We start from the raw sequence: 27,592 nt of genomic DNA, 5'->3' as shown, positions 1-27,592 counted from the left end.
GCCTTGCATGAGTGAGCAAGATAAACTGTTCTGTGTGTTTATTAACCAAAGAGTCAAATGCATACTTCAAAAACAAAATTTTGAAGTGGTTACCAAAAGCTTTAACAGCTTAACATACAGCAACAGTTCAACTGAACAGCAGTTATGTGGTAGATCTTCAGTATGAAGATTCATGTTCTTCACTTCAAAATTCTGGCCCTGGCCTTCATGCAAGAACTTTCACATTTCACAGCGTACCCTAAACATGTAGATGTCAATTTGTTTTTTTAAATAAAACAATGCCTGGCAACCAAAGTTATCTGCATCATCAACCCAAAGTGGACCACTCCTCTAAACTGATCAGAACAAAAGGGGGAGTGTTGTTGTTAATGGCATGCGAGTTGAGATTGCACAAGCTGCTCCTCAGAGTCCCCTCCTCATGCAGTTCTCACAGCTGCTGGTAGTGCTTTATCTCTGGAATAGGAAAACACAAAATATCCACAAAGTTTGGCTTCTGCCTTCTTCAGGCCTCAGAAGAGGTTTCTTGCTTTCCTGGCTTGGAGATATTTCAAGTGAAGTCTTTTCCAATAACTCAGCACTGATTGAAATTTTTATTTCAGTTTCCAGAACGAAAATATTTTCCCTGTAAAGTTTTGGGATGCCTCTTTTTATAAAAAAGGTACTGCAAGCATACTTGTAGACCGAAACACATTTTTAAAACAACCTGTTTTTAGCAGAATGTGTTTATTATATTGTGCTGCTTCCAAACATTCAAGCTGCGCTTTCTCAAACAGAGCACACTTTAATTCTTCATTTGCAGAGGTATTTAACCATGGGGACATCCACTAAGTGAAAGCACATTATCTCAGTTCTGCTGCATCACTCACTTGGCCTGATAAGAGGCCTTTTATTTGTCTTGGCTCCCAAATGTTTCAAACCCAATTAAAATCTACTTTACCATAATATTCACCTTCATTCTACATGCAAATAGTTGATGGAAGTCAGTTCTGCAATGGAAACAGTGACTTTTGAATGAGAACAAAATATGATGGAAAAAAGCTGAATTGCACAATAAGAATGCATGCGGTTTCCTGTAAAAGCAAAATCTCCATCCTCCACTGCAAGGATGGAACCAATTTGTACAGCTGAGGGAAAAGGGGATTTCACAAACTCAGATCAAGCATTAAACACGGTACTGTTTTCCTCCAGCTCCTTAGTGAGAAAGAACCAAAAGAGCCAAAAGAGCAGTTACAAAAGACCTTACTTTTTCTTTTCATAACCCAGTTCTCCAATTCTGCAGTTTTCTGCTCCATTAAAACCTACAGGCTTCAAGGCAGATGGCAAAGAGCCAACGTTATCTTAAACTATTTCTACATCTGTTATCCTGCTGTCTCTGGATGGCTAGATCTCAGATTCCTTGACTTTGGAGTCAACTCATATTTGTTCAATATGTTATAGAAGGACATCAATTACCCTTATATCTCAAAAGACAATGAAATGCAGTAAACCAGATACATTTTAGAAAGCTTATTGATTTAGTTAACAGTGTGCCAACTTGTAACTGAAGTGGTAGCACCACACAGTGCCGCCAAGCTCACTTCACACACAGCATACCAAACTAAAACATGAACATACAGGGTTCAGTTCTTCCCTTCCTGCAACAACCTTGGTGCTTAGAGCTGGGATTATTAAGATATGAAAAATGTCCGATTCCGTCACAAAAAAACAGGAATCACAGACATTTGCCATTTAGAGAAGGTGTTGTGTGGAAGGAGTGCTTTTAAATGAGGAAAATCACCATGTAGAACAGCAGCCAGGCACTCTGATTTCTGACACATGCAGTACACCAGCAGTAGCTACTGGACCAGAAACCCTATACAGAGGCACGTAGACAGTCAAATGCCTAGAGAGACAGCGACCTGAAGAGATGGTTCAAGATTGAGAAGAGATATCAGACATGCTGAATGTCCAGGATGTATTCACAGGCCTTCTTTATATTCTCTAAGTCTGCAATTCTAACTTGGGAGTAACTCGGGAGTATTTTATCAATGAAGGCCTTGCCGAAGTTTTTATCTACTTGCACGTTTACCTCAACTTCTTCCAAATCTAGAGAATGGATGCATTCTTGCCTTGTGCAAGGAGATGGAAGGCTCTTGGCTAAGGTGCTGCCTGACAGCTGGGTAATGCAGAGCAGTTTATCATTTTCCAGAAGTGCCACATGTTTATACACAGCACAATGACAGAAAGTGTCAGACATAGCTTTATTACATGCACCACAGCTGTATACTATGAAAGACATCTGACATTAATTAAATTAATAGCAGTTCACAAGTGATCCAGATACTGTAAAGAGATTATGGTAGTACAGCACAAAACCTGAAACTTCCCTGCAAGGTGTGCGACCACATCAGAACGCATGGCCCCTTTTATTATGAATGCTGGTCTAGCACAACATCTGTACAGTTAAAACAAATCCTCACTACCACTCTTCTGCTGCCTTCTTCAGCAACTTCCAGTCCCTTATTTTTAACAATGCAGAACGAGTATTACAAACACTATAAATAATAAAGAATGGTCCTCACCCAATAACACTATAATTGCTTCAAGATGGATTTGAAGAATCTACTTACACGGTTTTCCCATTTTCGCAAGGTACTGTTTACACAAAGAGCCAGCAATTGCACAATGCAGTGTACGATTCAGCTGTATTAATTGAATCCAGCAGTCCAGTACTTTCTGCTCAGTAACATCTATAATGTTGCAAAGCAGCAGTCTTGCTATAAGAGATGTTTTTCAGTTAGCCTTGTGTGCAGCACTTACACACACCAGGGGCGTAGCTAGGATTAGATTTTTACTGAGGCAAAAAAAAGTTGAACAAACTCTTGCAGATCCTGTTCATGTTACAAGGGTAAAAGTAATCATCTTATAAAGCCTGGAGACTGTTCATGTAAACTGCAAAGCAATATTAAGTCCCTTGGATGATGATGTTAATGTTAAAATTTGATGACCCATATTATTTCAAAGATTAAAACTAATTGTCTCCCAGCAAAACCACAGCAACCTAAATGACCATATTGACACTGTCAGAAATATATTATTTTAAAAAGGACAAGAATATAAGATCAGTATTAATAAGTAAATGGGTTCATACCTTTATTGACATGCATTTGGTTCACTGCTACTTAAGTTGCATTACACTGCTGGGACTGGTAACTGCTGCTGACTGGTAAGACTGGTGCTGATACTGCTGTGACTGGTGCTGACACTGCTGCTGACACTGGTGCCGACACTGCTGGGGCTGGTGCCGACACTGACTGGGGCTGGTGCTGACACTGTGACTGGTGGAAAAGGAGAGCCTAACTTTCAAGTAATATTTCAGTTATTTATCAAATGGGAAATACCCAGATGCACTTAAAGGGAACAGTGGAAGAAAGGCTAATTTTCGGAGACAGTGCCAGCGTTTTTTCATTACAGGTGGCTAACTAACGTACAAACACAAGGTACACAAAAAAAACGACAAAGGTGAGCCACAAAATACACACATTCTATCAGTATGTACATCAGTATGTTACTATTTGTTATAATATTAATTAAACTTTTTTTTGTTCATTAAACAAAATAACATTCAAAACATGTTGTATAGTGAAAAAAATGTGTAATCCCTCGAGAATGATGTTGTTTTTGAAGCAAAGGAACTCAAAGCACTATGCTTGAAAGAAGGCATCCATTAGCCATAGATTCCAATTTACTGTATTCGTCTGTGTGTCGATCCCGGTCTTTTACAATGGTTCCACAAATGGGGGCCCACAAATCTGTTTGGCGCCAGGCCCACAAAAGGTTAATCTGGCCCTGGCTGTGGTAGTCGTAGTTAGAGCTCTGGACTCTGATGGCTGGGTTTAAGCCATAGAATGGCTGTTCGTGTACAATATTTGTATGACTCTATAGTACTTTGACAAGGTATTCACCAAATATAATAAAAATAATAATAATAATAATAAAAATAATAATAATAATAAAAATAATAATAATAATAATGATGTGATGTTCTCACCTCTGAACGCTAGATCTCCTTTGAACATTTACACAGTTTCTCATTCAATTCTAATATTCTTTTGTCAGTATATAAATCGACGATAGGAAGTAGTACAGTACTTCAGGCGGGGGAAACCGGTCGCAGAGGTCCTGGTGCTGCCTAGCGCACAGGCCGGGTCGCTATACATGCAAATACACAGCCACTATGCTATAATAAAACACTATGCTATAGCAGGTAGGGTGATACTTGGATGAGCTGACTGTCAAATTAAAGTGACGAGAAAAAAAAAAACAACATATAGCCAGCTATCCCGGTTTAGCTACACATTTAATGTCATCATAAAAACAGGTACTTGGATTTTTGCTGTGCTGGCGTTAAAACATTCTACATGAAAAAAAAAAAGATTAATCAAAACGTATTGCAGCTAAACATCACATGACAAATTCACTTAACATTGATTCTTACCAAGAGTTGGCTTCTTTAGAAAGAAATGTGTAATTGGTTGGTTTTTTCTCCGTTTCATGTTAGTGCTGCACTGTAAATCAGAGTACAGAGTAACTTGGGAAACTGACTAATGAGAAACGTCTTTGTGGCGAATTTTACATACCGCAGTGTCTGTACAGCCCGAGATAACAGTAATAATAATAATTTTACAGTCCTCAATAAAGTGGTTACGTTTTGGGTTTTTTTTTTTTAATCTTTTTTTTTTTTTTTAAGAATTGAGCCGATTTTTACCGAGGCAGCTGCCTCAATGGACGCTACACGCCTGCACACACACCCCTACACCCCACACACCAATGCAGTCAATAGGAGCACTATCGGATTCTAATTCTTCTGATGACATTTTATAATTGTACATATACCAAGCTTCAAAAGAAACTTATCACTATTATAACACATTTATTTTCGAAAAAAATAAGGTATATGGACATTGACAAAATGTTTTTGGCTTTCTTTCAATCACTCGATCATTCATCCTTGACCATGACACGCTTGAGTGACTGACTGAAGCAGATGCACTTAATCACCTAATTAGTGAGACAGTTGATTGGACACTGGATATGAAGTGATTTCAGCTGTTGAATTGCAAGCTTGAAAAAAAGCAATAAAGAAATCACAGAAAAAAACAATATGCCACGTCTGTCAAGAAAGCAGCGCCTTCGTGCAATCGGCATTTTGGAGGCTGGACTAAGGCAGCGTACTGTGGCTCACCGTCTTGGGGGCTCACAGCCAGCAATTTCAAACCTGGGAAGAAAGTATAACCAGACACACTCCATCAATGACAGGCCAGTAACTGGGAGACCAAGAGTCACAACACCTGCCCGAGATCGACAGATCATTTTGCAGCATCTTCGTGATGTCAATTGTTAATCAGCACAATAAAAAGTCACTGCACCTGCTCTAAAACAGAGCTTGTCATTTTCCTATCACATCTAATGAATTGCATCCAAATATAAGTGATGCGTTTCTTTTGATGCTCAGTATACCAGTGGCGGCAGAAGGCAGATAAACAATAAAACTCGAAGCACTACAGATTGACAGAACACTGAAAACTAAAACAAGCAAATTATGTACTGCAGATGTCATAAGGAAGGATACAGAACAAAGTATTTCGTGACAAACTTTTTTTTTTTAATTGAAGTCAACAATAACAAAAGAGGAATTTCCAGACGAGTGCGGTTGGAGCCACATGCCTTCAAGTCTCGGTAAACAAATGCACTGGATCTCAATCATTATTGCTTAAATAGTAGACCAACAATTGCATTCTTACATCGTTAAAACTGACCTTTCGTGTTCGGCGCACAATATACTTTGTTATCAACTTTGATATACTATTCTCTGAGCAACACTTATTAACAAATGGCAGTTGGTTAACACTGTGACCAGTACTAATTAATGTCAATTACATTTACTGCTGTAAACAGTCCTTTATAAAGTTAGCACAGTCAGCACTCCGACCCTATACAATTTTGATTTCAGTGAAGGTTAAGAGTGCAACGCACTCTGATTGTTTCATTTTGACCCGTTTCAACCCTTGTCTGCTTTTCAGGGAACACAAAAATACACAGCTGAAAGGACAGTTTTAAAATAAGTAGGCATCCATTTAGATGTACTTAGTTGGTTTTGTTGGTACAGTACTATATTTAACAGAAGTTTTAATTCAGAACGAATTTAATTCTGAAAATATCACTTGCCAAAAGAGACGACACATGGACTGTAATACAGTACACACTTTTAATAAATCCAGTATCTAAAGTTCCCCATTGACGACCCAACAGCAAAATTAAATTAAAATGGTACCCATGCACAGAACTGCGTAAAACGTAAAAGGCAATGCAATCTAGCAAAAGATTTTAAATAAATACATTTCTAGAATTAACAGTATCTAAACAGTAATTAACAGGCTTCAAAATTGTAGTATATAGTGCTCAATAAGGCCCGAACGTCACAGTTCACTTGCAAATGAAAATGCACAAAAGCATCTAAAGATCACAGATTTAAAAAATAAAAATTACATCACAGTATCTAAAACTGTTTAATGATTAACTGTTTTACATCACAGTAGCTGGTCTAGTTCGCTTTGTTTTTGCTGCATTTGTCAGGTGAAACTGCAGGAAGCACTGTAACTGCACAATAATGACTTTGCGTATGTGAGAAAAAAAAACAGACTGGTGATGGAGTCGTAAAGCACGTGCGATGGGTTAGTGCATGAATTTGTTACACATACACACACACATATATTAAATAAATATATATATATATATATATATATATATATATATATATATATATATATATATATATATATATATATGGGAATTGATTTGTTTCTTAATACAAGGATGGTAAAACATGACTGATGTGTGTTGTATATCAGAGTGCTGACTGTACCTGTGATATTTTTCATATCCAAGAACACTGTGCTTAAACAGTGTTTATGCAGTGGTTTTGCAGGTTTTGTTGAGCACTAACATGTTAAAATAAATTGAAATACCATTTTCTACTTCTTCAGTCTCTCGTCTAATGGGTAGTGCAAGTCAGGAAACACAAAACCGTGAATCTCTCTGAACACATGTTCCTGATGATTTTAATCCAGACTCAAATGCCCTTTGCTTATCAGCTTCAAAAGGATTTGAAATTACTTAAGCATTTTGAAGCTAGATTGAATGTCCTAGGAACCTTTTTTTTGTTTGTTTGTTTTTTAAATCTGTATACGTTAATGGGTTACTGAATTGATGCTATGCCAGGACAGCAATTTCATAACAGAAAAACAGCATCATAGTTGTTGCAGAAGGCATCATTGATTTGGATGCAAACTGCCGTGCCAGATAGAAGGTGCCGACTCCCTTAATGAGTGCTGCCGAGAATCATTGTGAACGTTCAGTTTCATTACACACATGGCCAAACATACGCAAATAACAATATCAAAACATATATATATATATATATATATATATATATATATATATATATATATATATATATATATATATATATATATATATATATATATATGTAAAATTTTATTGCATTTATATTAGTGCTTTTTATACAAAAGTATCGCAAAACACTGTACAGTACATAGCAGAAAAAAAAGAACAAACCACAATACATTTGTATAGCATGTCACACATACAACTGCCACAATCAGACCAGTATACACGCAATTTTAAAGTTACATTAAAACCAACCAAAATAAGAAAGCCATTTTATAAGATTGTGTTTTTAGTCTTGACTCGAAAACTGTAATGGTCCCAGCTTCTCTGACAAACGAAAGCAGAGCACTCCATAATTTAGGAGCTCTACAAGAAAAAGCCCTACCTCCCATGTTGCTTTTGTTGACCCTAGGAATAACTATCAGCCCTGCATCCTGTGATCTCAGTGCAGTTTGGAGATACGGGGTCAGTATCTCCTGCAAATAACTAGGTGCTAATCCATTCAGGGCATTGAAAGTTAACCGCAAAATCTTAATCAATTCTATACTGCACAGGGAGCCAATGTAAAGAGGACAAAACAGGGGTAACATGTTAATTTTTCCTGGTTTTAGTCATAATTCTAGCAGCGGTATTCTGAACAAGCTGCAAGCGGGATACCACACATTTTGGATCACCAGAAAAAAGTGCATTACAAAAATCAATTCTAGACGAAACAAAGGCATGCATTAGTCTCTCGGCATCAGATGCATAAATAATTGGTCTAAGTTTGGCTATATTTCTCAAACGGTAAAAAAGATACTTTAGTAACTTCCCGAATATGAACCTCAAATGATAGATCAGGATCAAAGATGACCCCCAAACTCTTAATTTCCAGTTTAAGTTTTGATGAGAGACTTTGAGGGTCGAGCTCATGTAGTCCCACATTTCCTTTTAATTGGTTCTGTGATCCCACTAGAATAACCTCTGTTTTAACTGAATTCAACATTAGAAAATTCTGTGACATCCAATGCTTGATGTCTGTAAGGCAAGTAGCTAATAACACTCAGGCAGAAGAAATTCCTGGCTTTAGGGACAACTATAGCTGGGTATCCTCAGCAGAGCAATGGAAGTTCACTCCGTGTCTGCGGATAATATCACCTAACGGCAGAATATATAATGAAAATAGCAATTGACATAGAATGGAGCCAATATTATGTATTTATCATAAGCCTGAATTAGTATTGTAATACAGAATGTGCTTTTACATGTTTGCTAGGGTGTGTGTGTTGTTTTGCCAGATTCCCCTGGCACAACCACAGCTTCAATGGACACTCTCCTGGAGTTACCATCATGAATATAAAAAACATTTTACCCCAGTTTAATAAAAGGACACCTTTATATGACAGTGTTTCAAAAAAGAAAAAGAAAGCAAGAAAAAATTCTAGAATTATATTTTACCAAGTGATCAATGTTTAGTCTGCATGTTTTTTTTTTTTTTAATATATATATATATACTGTGCTCACCCGTTATAACGCGCCTCATTACAGCACGGAATTGGTTATAACACGGTAGGGTCGTGGCTCCCATTTGCTCCATAATGCCATTACAGTAGCCCTTTTATACTCGTTATAAGGGGGAACACAAATAGCACGGTCTTGTAACTATGGCTCCCCACTATAGCGTTATAAAGATTGAGCACTGTGTGTGTGTGATACACAGTCACCTCCAAAATTATTGGCACCCTTGATAAAGAGGAGCAAAAAAGACTGTATAAAATGAACACAGGTAATGAGCTATATTTTATGCTCAAATATATGGGAAAACCATATTCTTTTATTCTAATACAATTGCTCAAAGAAAAAGTTTTTTATTAACAAGTAATAAAATTCTCTCAAAAAGGTGTCAGAATTATTGGCACCCCTAAAGATTCTTATAAATAAAATCAAACAAAATTAAATCTGCATTAACATTCTACTTTAAGTTCATCTCAGTCTTAAGGAACTGTATTGTGGCCTTCCATGGCTTCCTGTTTCACTGGGGTATAAAAATGAGTTAACACGCATATGAAATCCATTTGTCATCCATCACCATGGGGAAAGGCAAAGAACTCACAAATGAAAAGAGACAAATGGTTGTTGGCCTTCATAAAATCAGTCAATGGGTACAAAACAATAGCTAAAAAAATAAATATACCACTTACCACTATTAGAGCAATAATTAAGAAGTTCAAAACCACTGGAACAGTGGTAAACTTGCCTGGTAGAGGACGCAAGTGTATCTTGCCCCCACACACAGTGAGGCAGATGGTTCGGGAGGTAAAGGGAAATCCAAGGGCCACAGTTGGAGAATTACAGATCTTGGTTGCATCTTGGGATCACCAAGTCTCCAAATCTACAACTTTGAGAACTAAGACGACCTTCTAATCAGTTACAGTATTTATCGTTCTTATAAGGCCTTTAATTTTAAGGTATTGGTACCTTAATTATACTGTACTGGTACCTTAATTATACTGTAAAATTGTACTGGTACCTTGATAAGCATTTGCTATCTCTCAGTTTAAAAAAAAACTGGAAGTGGGTTGTCGAGGATTTGTGGCACACTCTACAACCCGGTTCCTTAGAGACGTCGGATTCAGTGGCCAAGAGTTGCGTCGCACAGTGAAGAACTTATCTGAAGCAGCAGAGAGGAGCAGCAACTGGCTGTGGTTGTGACGGAAAGATTCTGGCTGGGGATCTCAAGCACACTAGAAAGAAAGAAACGCTGATGTATGGGTAAGTAAGCTGGGCTGAGTTGAGTAGGGGACGGAGGGGGGTGATGCTGGGACGCCAGCATCACCGTCGAGCCCTCTTGAGGTGTCGTGGGCTAGTCGACGAAACACCGATGCTGGAAGGTGCCCACTTAAAGACCCCAGAGATGTACCCTACTTAGCTCAATCCAGACGGTTGTCATGCTGATGTGCTGGGGAGACCGCACTATGGTTGATCTCCAGAGGCAGCATCGCAGCCGTTGTGTGTGCTGATGCGCCAGGGAGGCAATAAGGTGATCCCTGGAGCCAGCATTACACTTCAGCCATCAACATCAGTCAGAAGGATATCTACATCATCGTATGGAAGGAAGCGCAAATGGATGGAGACACAGATGGATCATATTAGTTTACTGTGAAGTTATGTCTTAGTTGGTGCTTATCTTGGCGAGAGCCAAGTTCAAATCAGCATGAAGTTTTAACATCTACTCTCATGTAATGGAAATCATGAAATAACTTCTAACTTGTTAAGACTAGCAAGCACTGATAAAAACCAGCTCAGTTTTATACAGTGCCAAACTAATTTATTTTAACGTTTTCTTTTGGACCTTGCGATACCTGCACGATGGGTGACTTCAGTAATACAGTATCTACAACGTATCAACAACAATCAAATATCTTGTTACAGACTTAACAATTTGGGCTTTTTAATTAAAAAAAAAAAAAAACTCAAAAATGCTTAACATAAAACAGAACAGTGCTCCTACAGCAGCAGACCCAGTTTACAGTGCGCCTGGATTTCTGAGTGCATCTGATCATTTGCTGATTTTTTAAATCCTTTGATGGTAGTGCCCGGTCTACTTTTTATGTTCAAGCAAACTGACTTCATCACTGCCATTCTCACGTACTTTGACATCTGACACGTTATTTTGGTGGAAGTATTATTGGTGATCCAATCAAAACAGCTAATAAAGCCACAATAAATTTTCCACCAAAATGTCCCATTATATGGTGATTAGATGCCATTTTTACTGAATAAAAAGATTTGAAAACATTAATAGTATAAGGCTTTTCTTTGGCAGATGCTTTATGTATAGATGATTATGTAGTGATATACAGCTATGTATATGTACTGCGTGAAACAAATTCTAAAGAATATCTAGATGAATTTATCCTTTAAATCGCTGACAATTTGACTATACCATCTACAGCAAATTCACGTCTAACTCGCAAGTATTTCTTGGAATCACGTGATAATTCGGAAAAGCATGGAAACGCCAACTTTGTCACAAACTCCATCAACTCGAGTTCTGGGAGAATTCAATTTAATGCAGGCCAATTCGAGTAGACTGTCCATGGAAACGACGTATTATTAGACATAGTAAAACCAGGAATGGATCAAAGTGCTATGCAATGGTAGTCTTATTTACTGTACATCTCTGTAATACTGAACACAACATGTGTTAACAATATTTACAGAGTAAGATACTGACCTAAACAGCGCAGGATCTTAATACCATCATCCTTATGTATATTAATCCTGCTGGTGTTCTCTCAAGGGTGATCCATTAACCCCTTTATTAAACCCTTATCACGAAATACAGTCCACCCTGTATTTTCTGAAATTCTATAATTCACTTGACTGAATGCAATATGTCTATCCTGTAGTGTACAAGGCCCCTTCGCTAGTTCACTCCCCTCCACATTTCACTATACAATAAAAACAAACAAAAAAACAGTCCTTCAGGCATCAGTTCCGATAGTGATTTAAAAAAAAAAAAAAAAAGGGGATTTGGATTATAGCTTGAGGCTTTGTGGTCCAGTGGTTAAAGAAAGGGGCTTGTTACCAGGAGGTTGCAGGTTCAATCCCAGCCACTGACTCACTGTGTGTGACCCTGAGCAAGTCACTTAACCTCCTTGTGCTCCGTCTTTCGGAGGAGATGTAACACCAAGGTCCTGTTGCAAGTGGCTCTGCAGCAGTTGTGATGCATAGTTCACCCCCAAGTCTCTAAGTTGCTTTGGATAAAAAGCGTCTGCTAAATAATAATAATAATAATAATAATAATAATAATAATAATAGAAATAACAACTTAATCAGGATAGAAGATAAGAGAATTGCATTAATTAATTAGATTAATGTTGGAGGCCACAGCTAGGTGTGGTTAATTAAGCTATAGTAAAGCCTGAATTGGATTAAACACTTTTTTTGTTTGTTTGTTTCATCATTTTCATTTAACACCTGGTTTAACAGTTGTGTTACAAATAATGGGCGGTCAAATAAAATAATAATAAAGTGTACCGATCTCTTGATCGAGGGCCATCCTTGTTCGTCCTATTGGCAAGGACTGGAAAGTATTGTGCACATGCAGTACAATGAAATGTAATCAGCTCAAAACATTTAGAAATGAACAGGTCAAATAAACTAACAAGAAGATGGCATATTACAGTTTTAGGACTACAAACCTGGAGTATAGGAGCCTAAGCTTCCACTTTGTATTCTGTGCATGCAGCAAGCCATTTGCCATTTTAGAATGTTAACTTGTCACAGATTTCATGCAATGTATGGTTTATGCAACCTGGTTATTATAATTACAGGCTATAGATAACTCACTAAGAAATACAGATTGAAAGTGTTGCATTGTTGTCTCATGCGTTGCATGAAGCAGACAGGCCTTCTAAACACACCCTCTAGTAAGGCCATTTACACTATGAAGCCCTCGGTTCACGACAGCAGTAGCGACTCAAGCAGAAGCATCAAAAGTAAGTATTATTTCTGCACTTGCATTGTTGGTTTCCCATCCACGAGCTGCGAGCTGCAGTGTTACCTTTATCAGCTAAAAGACGTCACTTGCGATATCCCTTGGTGTCCACTGAGGCATTCAGCACCACAACACGCAGACTGACACAGGCACAGTTAGAATAAGGCCGTTTTTATGCAAGAAAAAAAAAACACAACACTAGCTGAAGTAACGCAAAGCCACTTTTTTCACGAACATTGGCTTGAAACCTGGTTCCAGGAGATCTAGTCTGAGGCAACTTTGCTGTATCAAACCCCATCTCCCCTGGTGTGCCGTGCAGTGGCCTGAAATCCAGTGTTCCCTCAGCTTTATATCACCATTTACAACACCTTGCTGGTGTTACTTTATTTAGTACTCTGCTACTGTGCAGCCCCCCTTGTATGAACAAAATATGAAGTGAAATCGCTTGCTTTTTACAGCAGTAGGAATTACAAAAAGAGCATTAAAAATACAGCAAACTGAATGCCAACGAGTAAATTACATACTAAAAACCGTTTTAAAGATCCAACCAAAAATGCTTAAACATAAAAACGTTTATTTTTCTGTAAGAACAGCAATCAATATTTCATAAATAAGACAACCAAAAACTCCTTCTGTAGAATGTCACTACTCCTACTGTTATACATAAACTGGACACCATTCATTTAGCAAAACTGTCATTTCACTAAATAAAATAACTTAACAAAAGTTTAAAGCCCAAGCACTCATAGAAACATAATATGTAGTGTGCCATGTAGGATCATAATATATACAGTACAGCTCTTTACTAAGAAATCATGTTGCAATGCAGGAGGCTCTTCAGTCTTCATAAAACATAAATAATAGCGAGCAGTACGTAGGCAAAGAAACAAAAGGGAGTAAAGCATTCGCATGTAGCTTAACAGTGCTGTCATGTAAAGCATTCGCGTGTAGCTTAACAGTACTGTCATGTAAAGCATTCACGTGTAGCTTAACAGTACTGTCATGTAAAGCATTCACGTGTAGCTTAACAGTGCTGTCATGTAAAACATTCGCGTGTAGCTTAACAGTGCTGTCATGTAAAGCATTCGCGTGTAGCTTAACAGTGCTGTCATGTAAAGCATTCGCGTGTAGCTTAACAGTGCTGTCATGTAAAGCATTCGCGTGTAGCTTAACAGTACTGTCATGTAAAACATTCGCGTGTAGCTTAACAGTACTGTCATGTAAAACATTCGCGTGTAGCTTAACAGTGCTGTCATGTAAAACATTCGCGTGTAGCTTAACAGTGCTGTCGTGCTTCTGTTCTGGTCTTATTTGTGCCTTTATGCCAAGAAACCAATATGCAAAAAATTATATATATATATATATATTTTTATATTTTAACTCTAATAAAAGTAGAATGCACTTAAATAGTAAAATGAGATATATATATATATATATATATATATATATATATATATATATATATATATGAGACACATTCATGAAATGAATACTTCAACATTAGACTTCAACATTCTTTTACTGTTTTCCCTTTTACAGACTACTTAAGAATGTATAGCTGTCATCCTACAGCTGTGGCCAAAGGTTTTGCATCACCTACAGAATTAACACACTTTGATTCATAAAGTCGAAATGAAACCTGCTGAATAATGTTATGTTAACATAGTGAATTGCATACCGCGTTGTAGTTTTCCAAAGACTTGACGAAAGGCTGGCAAACTGAAAGCACTTGACATTTTAAAATCTAACATGCAATACTGTACTACTATTATGGCTTCCTGCAGACTTTTACAATATCATTTCATAGTCTTGGATCACACAATGTTAAATAAAAGATCTAAATAATGTTCATATAGTTTTTATTTTAGATTATGTCCCAATGCTAAAATTCTAGATGATGCAAAACTTTTGGGCACAGCTCTAGAGATAGGGGTTGTGGATTTTTTTTGTTGTGAAATATAACTTGACAGGTGGAGGCTCAAAACATGTGTCATAAAGCACGCTGTACACAACACAGCTATAATGTGCATTGCATCAACTGCTGCATATGGGCTTCATTGTCATGGGAGCATTAAAAACAGCAGTGTCACTGAGACGCACTGTACACCTCTTGACAGATGGTGCTTCTGACCAGATAGGCATTTCTGTTGTTGTTTTTATCTCCCCATAGCAACACTGCTAAAGGCCATTCTGACATGCTATCTTTGTTCATGTGACCCCAATTAGGTGTTAAGCATACAGTTACTGCTGGGCTGCTATTCAAAGAAGCCTCACCCAATGTCAAAATAGAGTAAGTGGCTGTTGAGATGGCAGACAGCACCTGTGAACGAAGCATACCCTATTCTTACTGCCTTGTGATGGTTGCTGATGGATTAAGTTAATTAAATAGAGTAACTATATAGCCAAACTCAGTCTACGCCATTCTTACGTGTAGTAACTATATTTTCTCACATATTTCACAACATACAATGGAGAATTTAAAACGGTGTTCACCGTAGCGTTGGTGATGTACAGCTAGTGAGCCGTGAATATATTCTCCGTTACCTTCATACGTGGGCGGGGCCCGATTCCTGACACACCCGGTTAATTGTAAAATAAGGTTTAGGCATGGAGCAGGCAATAGAAGCACATTGATACGGAGCACGTACATTTCCAGCTACAATGAAACACTTTTTTACACAGCCACATATGGTTACTTAAGTAAACAGTAATTTCCTGAGGTACTCATATGAAAATTTGCAAAATACGACATAATTACACACCGCATCACCTTAATGGCCAAATGGAAACACCCGGCGCCAAGTGGTCAATGACATCTGAATTAAGATATCAACGTGCTTAAAACTTGCTCAAGATCACTTTTCAGTGGCATAAATTATCTAAGTAACAAAAGACAAACATGCATTTATACTTTGCAGCAACTTTTAGAATTACAATGCAAGAAGCCAAACAAGAAAAACTTCTTGATTATTGTTATCATTACTTTTCCTAGGCATCATAAAAAAAATAACTTACCTTTAACAAACTGCCTACTTCAGAAAAGAGCAGACAAAAAAACTGAAATATACACTGAAAAAAATCTGGACACTAGCATAAACTCCTGCAAAACCGCGATGTGTTTCTTGAAAAATATAATGCAGCCTGCGAGAGCTTACAATCTAAGAATTAAGACGCTAACTGCCGCCCAGTCAGAAGACTCAATTCTCTTTGAACAAAGACATTTGTATGGATGTGCAATGTTCCTTTTCAGACTCCTTTGATACTGCGTTTGGTCGGTTTCTTGCAGTCCCGCTAACATGCATTCTGTCTGGCCACACTCGGGTCTGACGTGTAAGACGAGCAGAACCTGTGGTTAATTTATTTAAAGTGAAAGCTGCCCGTTTCTTTGACTGCAAGCGCGCCTGTCACTCACGTCTGCCTCTCTCAAACTTCTCTGCTGTCCTCCCCCTCCCCAGCGATCTCGCTTCCGGACTACGTGAACTAACTCTTAAAGGGGAAGCTTTTCTGGGCTGGATGAGAGGCGAAGGCGCCACCACAAGGCACTGCATTTCAGTTGAGTTCAAAAAGCATTATTAATAATTTACACAAAAAGTGACAAAATGTTTTGTTTTTTTATCACTACACTCTAAAAAGACTCGATCCTGAATCTGTCAACTGTTCTTATGACAACCCGGTTCCAAATATCAACATTGTCTGTTCAGTGCAGTGTCATGTGTACCTGTATCCATATAGTATTTAAAATCCAAGCATCCAACAGGTTAAATGCAATGAGCTTATATTTATAGTGACTTTACAGTAGGCTCAAGAGAGCTTCTTTTTCTTTTTTTTTAGAACTAGCATAACCATCTGCTAAACCAGCAGTACAGGTGTAACAGGATGGAGGCTGGGCATGAACTGGCACACCTCAACGAGCACCTTAACCACAATACAGAGGGGCCAGGCTCATCTGCGTTCTGGGTTTTAGATCTTTTAACCTCATCTCATCTAACCCACAGAGGAAACAATGTGTAACCGCAGTGCATCCTACACTGCCCGTTACACACAGCATGGCACTATCATCTCTGCTAGACATTGCAAAAAACAACAGGCTTTAGAATGCTTTATCATATTTACTGGGTTTTGGTTTTTTTTTTTTAATTTGTGAACCATAATTTGCCACACGTATGTTAATTTAACACACCTGACTGTGCAAAACACCATGATACTCCAATCAAGCAGTGAATATTGATCTCAAAATGTCATGATACTATCAGACAATGTTAAACCCTGTTTCATGCACCTCATTGCAAAAAGAAGGTTTGCATCACTGTATTTGTGGGACACATATGTCCCTTGTACCTGAAAGGGCTAACATGCATGACCTAAATATAACTGTATATCATATGTGTACTGCTTAGTTACAAATATAACCAACGTTTTCCTTGGAAATTGTGGATCTAAGAAGCCAGTAAAAACATGTATCTCAGCGTTTAAGGGCTGGAAGACATGCACAAGAAACCAACACTATCAAGAAACAAATATCGTGCATTTACAGAAATTATCAGTAAAAAGAAAGGTTGCACTCCTGCATTTTCCTTTTTTTTGAGCAGTGTGTATTTCCAATTCAAATATTTGAGATGACGCTCTATTCATCCCCAGAAATGGTATTTACTGGGAAGCCAGAGCTTGAGCTTGTAACTTTATATTCATGCAGTGATGTGGCAAAATAACAACACTGATTAAAAGTGAAAATAAAGTGTGGAAAACTAAACAACCTAAGGAGTTATCTTTTAAAACCCTTAGTGAACTACTTAAATACCCTATCCTTTCCACACAGCCTATCCTTTCCACACAACATATCCTTTCCACACACCCTATCCTTTCTACACAACATATCCTTTCCACACAGCCTATCCTTTCCACACAGCATATCCTTTCCACACAGCCTATCCTTTCCACACAGCCTATCCTTTCCACACACCCTATCCTTTCTACACAACATATCCTTTCCACACACCCTATCCTTTCCACACAACATATCCTTTCCACACACCCTATCCTTTCCACACAACATATCCTTTCCACACAGCCTATCCTTTCTACACAGCATATTCTTTCTACACAGCCTATCCTTTCCACACAACATATCCTTTCCACACAGCCTATCCTTTCCACACAGCCTATCCTTTCCACACAACATATCCTTTCCACACAGCCTATCCTTTCCACACAGCCTATCCTTTCCACACAGCCTATCCTTTCTACACAACATATCCTTTCCACGCAGCCTATCCTTTCCACACAGCCTATCCTTTCCACACAGCCTATCCTTTCTACACAGCATATCCTTTCTACACAGCCTATCCTTTCTACACAGCCTATCATTTCCACAGAGCCTATCCTTTCCACACAGCCTATCCTTTCTACACACCCTTTCCTTTCCACACAGCCTATCCTTTCCACACAGCCTATCCTTTCCACACAGCGTATCCTTTCCACACAGCCTATCCTTTCCACACAGCGTATCCTTTCCACACACCCTATCATTTCTACACACCCTATCCTTTCCACACACCCTATCCTTTCTACACAACATATCCTTTCCACACACCCTATCCTTTCCACACAACATATCCTTTCCACACACCCTATCCTTTCCACACAACATATCCTTTCCACACAGCCTATCCTTTCTACACAGCATATTCTTTCTACACAGCCTATCCTTTCCACACAACATATCCTTTCCACACAGCCTATCCTTTCCACACAGCCTATCCTTTCCACACAACATATCCTTTCCACACAGCCTATCCTTTCCACACAGCCTATCCTTTCCACACAGCCTATCCTTTCCACACACCCTATCCTTTCTACACAACATATCCTTTCCACACAGCCTATCCTTTCCACACAGCCTATCCTTTCCACACAGCCTATCCTTTCTACACAGCATATCCTTTCTACACAGCCTATCCTTTCTACACAGCCTATCATTTCCACAGAGCCTATCCTTTCCACACACCCTATCCTTTCTACACAACATATCCTTTCCACACAGCCTATCCTTTCCACACAGCCTATCCTTTCCACACAGCCTATCCTTTCTACACACCCTTTCCTTTCCACACAGCCTATCCTTTCCACACAGCCTATCCTTTCCACACAGCGTATCCTTTCCACACAGCCTATCCTTTCCACACAGCGTATCCTTTCCACACACCCTATCATTTCTACACACCCTATCCTTTCCACACACCCTATCCTTTCTACACAACATATCCTTTCCACACACCCTATCCTTTCCACACAACATATCCTTTCCACACACCCTATCCTTTCCACACAACATATCCTTTCCACACAGCCTATCCTTTCTACACAGCATATTCTTTCTACACAGCCTATCCTTTCCACACAACCTATCCTTTCCACACAGCCTATCCTTTCCACACACCCTATCCTTTCTACACAACATATCCTTTCCACACAGCCTATCCTTTCCACACAGCCTATCCTTTCCACACAGCCTATCCTTTCCACACACCCTATCCTTTCTACACAACATATCCTTTCCACACAGCCTATCCTTTCCACACAGCCTATCCTTTCCACACAGCCTATCCTTTCTACACAGCCTATCCTTTCTACACAGCCTATCATTTCCACAGAGCCTATCCTTTCCACACACCCTATCCTTTCTACACAACATATCCTTTCCACACAGCCTATCCTTTCCACACAGCCTATCCTTTCCACACAGCCTATCCTTTCTACACACCCTTTCCTTTCCACACAGCCTATCCTTTCCACACAGCCTATCCTTTCCACACAGCGTATCCTTTCCACACACCCTATCCTTTCTACACACCCTATCCTTTCCACACACTGACTTTATCACACCTGCTACCAATCGACTTTGACGTAGGGCTGAGCAGCCTTAAAATGCAAGACATGTCAAGCAATAAAAATATAATTCTTAGGCTCTATGAGAGATGGTGATCAAAGTTGCTGTTTAAAGATATTGATGGCTTTATGACATAATATGACATGACTTTCGCCAGAAAGTTAAGTGAGACCACTTCTTAGTGTAGAGCAGACCACTAAAAATGCAGAACTGTTACAAAACCCTCAGGAAGGCAATGCTGCTGACCTCAGTGAAATCAAAGCTCCCACCCAAAGCTCCCAGCGTGTCGCAAGTGTATCAGGGTGGAGGCTGGGCGCCCACCAGCGAGCATCTTAAGCACTATGCAAATATGCTTCAGTGGTTTTAGAGCTTTTAGCCTCATGTTCTCATCTCACCAACAGGATACAATCCGTAACTGCTGTGCATCACGCAGCACTGCCTGTTACACAAGCATGGCTTTCTTTTTCTGTCTCAGACTCACTCAAGCCTGAAGGCAGATGGCGAGTGACAGAGCTGTATAGATACATATTGATTCACAATCCACAGAGTCCATGGAGGTGAACTTATATCGTTTTATTGCACAACGGGAGGGCTCAGCTGGTGGAAAATATCAAGTGAGGTATGTCCTATTGGCATCAAAATCTGACACGGGATTTTCAAACAGCGCTAGTAAATTACAGGACAAAATTAGGACATACCTTACAAAATAACATTCGCTTCTTCCAAGACCTATTACAGCAGGAAATGAACACAATCCCATACTAAGATGAAGAAGTTAAAAGTAAGTACAGTACAGCTATAAAGAGCTTATTGAATCAACTACCTTTTAACAAAGATATAGTTAATGATATAATGCAGCTCATGTTGTATGCTAGCAGACCCCCTTCCCTCCCACCACCACCACATTCCACTCTTTTGATAAACAAAAATTACGCCATGCAGACTGTTATCAGTGGCCAGAAACTTAACATATGTAATGAAAGGAAGTGGCAAACAAACTGCAGTCTCTTCCTTTTCATAACAATTAAAGATTCGCACAGACTAAATGAGGCCATCTTTGAGACAGACTGGGTTTGACAGCAACACATTTGTATTATAGTATCCTTTTTCTGAAACATAACTTTTCATCATCTGTAAAAAAAACAGCAAACTTTTATTTTTTACTTCAATTGGAATAACGATCATTTTTGGAATGGGATAATTAATTTCTGTAATTTAAAGTACAGTAAGTTTAACTCAATAAATAATACCTTTTTATACTGGTTACATTTTGTTTACCTCTTTTTAAAACAAACAAACAAACAAACAAACAAACAAACAGTTTAGATTTCTTTTTTAAATATCCAACTTTATTTCTTTCAACAAAAATTTGTTAAACCCGTGTGAATAGGAAGCTTAGTGTCTTCAGTTTAAGTTGTAAAATAATTGTAATTAGCAAGAGGATTGCATCACCTCTGAATAATGTTTCTAATCTTGGCACAGACAGGACTGGACTGTTACTAGGGACACCTTGGTGGCAAACAAACCATTTCCATTATCAGCATCTATCCATAAAACAGCATCTGTTTGAATTCAATTCAAAGTGAAGAAAAATGGTTCACAAAAAAGATCTGAGTCTAAAATGGCCTCTTCAGTGCTGTATATTCTGTTCTACTTTTGAAGGTTCAAATCTAAAACACACTTTACAGGTACAGATTGAAGCACCTGTTCTATTTGGTTTGTTATCCGCATGCGAATGGCAATTTTGAAAGACCTACTTATTATGATACCACTGAAAGGCAGTGGAGATGGAAAGCACAGCATATGGCTCTCTTTGCAAACAGGCTGCACAAGCCTGGTTTAACAGGAACTTTCTGAAACCACCATGTTACGTAATGCTTTGACATGTTTCAAATATGGCACCTTCACAAAATGAACCATGTCAACACTCGAGAATAATCATGTTACGGTTCAGTCAGTTCACTGGTTTGATGCTCTGAGTGGAGTTATCTTTCCCAACAGTGCCGGCGCTAGGATTTACTGGGCCCTTCTCTATGCCGTCCTGCAGTATAGCAAGCAGTATGGTACTCATTTATAATTTACATTCAGTTTGACAGGCAACAGGTGTGGGTATACCTCTGACAGGAGCATAGATATTGTAATACGTTCAGAGCCCTATTCACAAGACCTTTTTTAACTCATAAGTTATTTAATATTCATGAAACAGTTGGCTTCCTCGACAGTATAGGAAGGTTTCATGAATACTAAACTTTCTCATAACCTTTAGGAGCCCTGTGGCAAAGTGATTTACAGTTTGCAAGTGTAGTAGTGATGTGATTATGAAACAGAAGACAGACAACAAAGTTCATGGTCCAAACAATATGTTTATTTATAATCCTGGTCTGGTGACCACAGAGAATAATTCCAGGAAATACACAGCAATGTGTATTGCACTGTTTCTAAACAATGGGTTCCAAACTAAACACAGTAGAACACACACACGATCACAAGTCCAGAGTCAGTGCTAAAGTGCTTGTGGTGAAATACAATTTGTTCGTGCACAGTTGTGAAGTGTTGTCCGGGTTTAGTGCTGGCTTTTAGTCACAGCTCCGGATCGTGTTAGCCGTCTAATAAGAACAAACAGGAACAGATCACCTAGCCATGTCCCCTTTTGTACCTTCAGTCAAGCCCTCTTGTTTAGCGAGTGAAACAGTTTCTCCTTCAATCCATGGTTGCCACATCGCTTTCCCTCTGGGGCGATGACTTAATGTACTGCAGCTGTGCCCCCTTTCTAGATGGCCGACTTCCACCTAACCCAGGGAATGAATTGTCTGACCATCCAGTCCGGGGCACTCTGTTCCCTTTACACCGCAACCTCACAGGTCGAGAGGGAGATTTATAATTAAGATTCATTCTTTCTCTGTCACAAGCCCAAACCCTGTTTCCCTAATGTTCATAGGCCATGCAGTCTGCTCATATCAACCCACCTCCTCTGAGCTGCCCAGGGCTAATAGAAGTCGTAACCACAATGCAAAAGACCTGGGTTAGTTTGCATCTGTGGGTTTACATCTCATCTCATCGACAGGGGATAGAATCTGTAACAAAATCCGTAAACAAAAGTGCTTACTCTGGGCCATTCGAGAGAGCAGGCTTTCCATCCCCAACTTCCCTGAAGTAATTGGAGGTGGAATTCATTGAGGAATGGTCATGTATTCCTCCAGAGTAATACTGTAGACTCATCATGTCGAATCAAAAACATCAATCTATTTCTGAAAACTTTAAACGAGGGACAAGACGTTAATATATTGCTGTCAACGGGCTACAGGATTTTTTTTTTGGTAGTCGTTTTGAGCCTCAGCAATTAGATGCTCATTTCAGGGTTGTTAGTCAACTTAGAAAGGGTACCCATTACCTTCCACTATTTGAACTTCCTTCTGTATAGTACATGAATCTGCTGTTCTTTATTTTTAAATAGTGATTGAATCTGATGGCTGGCCTGTGCAAGCACTTTACAGTAAATTATTGTTACAATTATGAGGATCAAAGTATGTTTTTTTATTGAGTTGGGTTGGCCTTCTGGTTTGTATCATCCCTGCAGATGCTTAATTCATTGTAAAGAGTCCTTGGTGGAACAAGTGACATGTTCAATAAAGAGCGTATTTGATCTTGGCATAACTGTATTCCTGAATTCAGAATCTTACAGCTTTTTCGTAAAATCTACTGTTAAAGTGTTAGTTTATTAAAGTAAATGCATGACAGCGCTAATCTTTCTGCTGCTCTGCTATCTGATGTTTTGTTTACGGTGGAAACTACAGGCGTTTTTAGTGTGGGGTTCTGTGGGCCAAACACAACACAAAATGTTTTTGTACTCCACAGGAAATTTTGAAAAAAAATGCACCATATAAAATGTAATCCAATGACATTAGAGACCTATCTTATTCATAAAACACAAACATTGTTTAAAAACATGTGAGTCTAAGCATTGTGAATAAGGCCCTAAAAGACTTATCCATGTAAATAGTGTGTGTCTGGGGATGGAGTTAAATCTGTCCCTATCAGCAATCACAGGTGTGGCCATTCCCCAATTAGGTAATTGGTCCTAATTGGGGAGTGGCCACATGTATAAAAGGAGCCAGAAAACCCTTGTTTGTTGGAGGAGTTTGGTTGGTGGATGTGGATGTGGATGTGGATGTGGATGTGGATGTGGATGTGGATGTGGATGTGGATGTGGATGTGGATGTGGATGTGGATGTGGATGGCGGATGGTGGATGCGGATGGTAGATGTGGATGTGGATGTGGATGTGGATGTGGATGTGGATGGCGGATGGTGGATGCGGATGGTAGATGTGGATGTGGATGTGGATGTGGATGGCGGATGTTGATGTGGATGGTGGATGTGGATGGTGGATGTGGATAGTGGATGTGGATGGTGGTTGTGGATGTGGATGTGGATGGTGGATGTGGATGTGGATGGTGGATGGTGGATGGTGGATGTGGATGGTGGATGTGGAGGTGGATGTGGATGGTGGATGGTGGATGGTGGATGGTGGATGGTGGATGGTGGATGTGGATGGTGGATGGTGGATGGTGGATGGTGATGGTGGATGTGGATGTGGATGGTGGATGTGGATGGTGGATGGTGGATGGTGGATGGTGGATGGTGGATGGTGATGGTGGATGTGGATGTGGATGGTGGATGGTGGATGGTGGATGGTGGATGTGGATGGTGGATGTGGATGGTGGATGTGGATGGTGGATGTGGATGGTGGATGGTGGATGGTGATGGTGGATGTGGATGGTGGATGGTGGATGTGGATGGTGGATGTGGAGGTGGAGGTGGATGGTGGATGGTGATGGTGGGATGTGGATGTGGATGGTGGATGGTGGATGGTGGATGGTGGATGGTGGATGTGGATGGTGGATGGTGGATGTGGATGTGGATGTGGATGGTGGAGGTGGATGGTGGATGTGGATGGTGGATGTGGATGTGGATGTGGATGGTGGATGGTGGATGTCGATGTCGATGGCGGATGGTGGATGTGGATGTGGATGTGGATGTGGATGTGGATGGTGGATGGTGGATGGCGGATGTGGATGGTGGATGTGGATGGTGGATGGTGGATGGTGGATGTGGATGTGGATGTGGATGGTGGAGGTGGATGGTGGATGTGGATGGTGGATGTGGATGTGGATGGTGGATGGTGGAGGTGGAGGTGGATGGTGGATGTGGATGGTGGATGGTGGAGGTGGAGGTGGATGGTGGATGTGGATGTGGATGGTGGATGTGGATGGTGGATGTGGATGGTGGATGTGGATGGTGGATGTGGATAGTGGATGTGGATGGTGGTTGTGGATGTGGATGTGGATGGTGGATGGCGGATGTGGATGGTGGATGTGGATAGTGGATGTGGATGGTGGTTGTGGATGTGGATGTGGATGGTGGATGTGGATGTGGATGTGGATGTGGATGGTGGATGGCGGATGGTGGATGTGGATGGTAGAGGTGGATGGTTGATGTGGATGTGGATGGTGGATGGTGGATGGTGGATGTGGATGGTGGATGTGGATGTGGATGGTGGATGTGGATGGTGGATGTGGATGGTGGATGTGGATGGTGGATGTGGATGTGGATGGTGGATGGTGGATGGTGGATGGTGGATGGTGGATGTGGATGGTGGATGTGGATGGTGGATGGTGGAGGTGGAGGTGGATGGTGGATGTGGATGTGGATGGTGGATGTGGATGGTGGATGTGGATGGTGGATGTGGATGGTGGATGTGGATGTGGATGGTGGATGTGGATGTGGATGTGGATGTGGATGGTGGAGGTGGGTGGTGGATGTGGATGGTGGAGGTGGATGGTGGAGGTGGATGGTGGATGTGGATGTGGATGGTGGATGGTGGATGTGGATGTGGATGGTGGATGGTGGATGTGGATGGTGGATGTGGATGGTGGATGTGGATGTGGATGGTGGATGGTGGATGGTGGATGTGGATGGTGGATGGTGGAGGTGGAGGTGGATGGTGGATGGTGGAGGTGGAGGTGGATGGTGGATGGTGGATGGTGGATGTGGATGTGGATGTGGATGTGGATGGTGGATGGTGGATGGCGGATGTGGATGGTGGATGTGGATGGTGGATGGTGGATGGTGGATGTGGATGTGGATGTGGATGGTGGAGGTGGATGGTGGAGGTGGATGGTGGATGTGGATGTGGATGGTGGATGGTGGATGGTGGATGTGGATGGTGGATGGTGGAGGTGGAGGTGGATGGTGGATGGTGGAGGTGGAGGTGGATGGTGGATGGTGGATGGTGGATGTGGATGTGGATGTGGATGGTGGATGGTGGATGGCGGATGTGGATGGTGGATGTGGATGGTGGATGGTGGATGGTGGATGTGGATGTGGATGTGGATGGTGGAGGTGGATGGTGGATGTGGATGTGGATGGTGGATGGTGGAGGTGGAGGTGGATGGTGGATGTGGATGGTGGAGGTGGAGGTGGATGGTGGATGTGGATGGTGGATGTGGATGGTGGATGTGGATGGTGGATGGTGGATGTGGATGGTGGATGTGGATGGTGGTTGTGGATGTGGATGTGGATGGTGGATGGCGGATGTGGATGGTGGATGTGGATGGTGGATGTGGATAGTGGATGTGGATGGTGGTTGTGGATGTGGATGTGGATGGTGGATGTGGATGTGGATGTGGATGTGGATGTGGATGGTGGATGGCGGATGGTGGATGTGGATGGTGGATGTGGATGGTGGATGGTGGATGTGGATGTGGATGGTGGATGTGGATGTGGATGTGGATGGTGGATGTGGATGGTGGATGTGGATGGTGGATGTGGATGTGGATGGTGGATGGTGGATGGTGGATGGTGGATGGTGGATGTGGATGTGGATGGTGGATGGTGGAGGTGGATGTGGATGTGGATGGTGGATGTGGATGGTGGATGTGGATGGTGGATGTGGATGTGGATGGTGGATGTGGATGTGGATGTGGATGTGGATGGTGGAGGTGGATGGTGGATGGTGGAGGTGGATGGTGGATGTGGATGGTGGATGTGGATGTGGATGGTGGATGGTGGATGGTGGATGTGGATGTGGATGGTGGATGTGGATGGTGGATGTGGATGGTGGATGTGGATGTGGATGGTGGATGGTGGATGGTGGATGGTGGATGGTGGATGTGGATGTGGATGGTGGATGGTGGAGGTGGAGGTGGATGGTGGATGTGGATGTGGATGGTGGATGTGGATGGTGGATGTGGATGGTGGATGTGGATGGTGGATGTGGATGGTGGATGTGGATAGTGGATGTGGATGGTGGTTGTGGATGTGGATGTGGATGGTGGATGGTGGATGGTGGATGGTGGATGGTGGATGTGGATGGTGGATGGTGGATGTCGATGGTGGATGGTGGATGTGGATGTGGATGTGGATGGTGGATGGTGGATGTGGATGTGGATGGTGGATGGTGGAGGTGGATGGTGGATGTGGATGTGGATGGTGGATGGTGGAGGTGGAGGTGGATGGTGGATGTGGATGTGGATGTGGATGGTGGATGGTGGATGTCGATGTCGATGGTGGATGGTGGATGTGGATGTGGATGGTGGATGGTGGATGTGGATGTCGATGGTGGATGGTGGATGTGGATGTGGATGGTGGATGGTGGATGTGGATGTGGATGGTGGATGGTGGAGGTGGATGGTGGATGTGGATGTGGATGGTGGATGTCGATGTCGATGGTGGATGGTGGATGTGGATGTGGATGGTGGATGGTGGATGTGGATG

This window comes from Acipenser ruthenus, chromosome 4 (assembly GCF_902713425.1).
Source record: "Acipenser ruthenus chromosome 4, fAciRut3.2 maternal haplotype, whole genome shotgun sequence".
Taxonomy (NCBI): Eukaryota; Metazoa; Chordata; class Actinopteri; order Acipenseriformes; family Acipenseridae; genus Acipenser; species Acipenser ruthenus.
The sequence above is the reverse complement of the archived record's forward strand: the minus strand, read 5'-3'. Positions refer to the sequence as shown.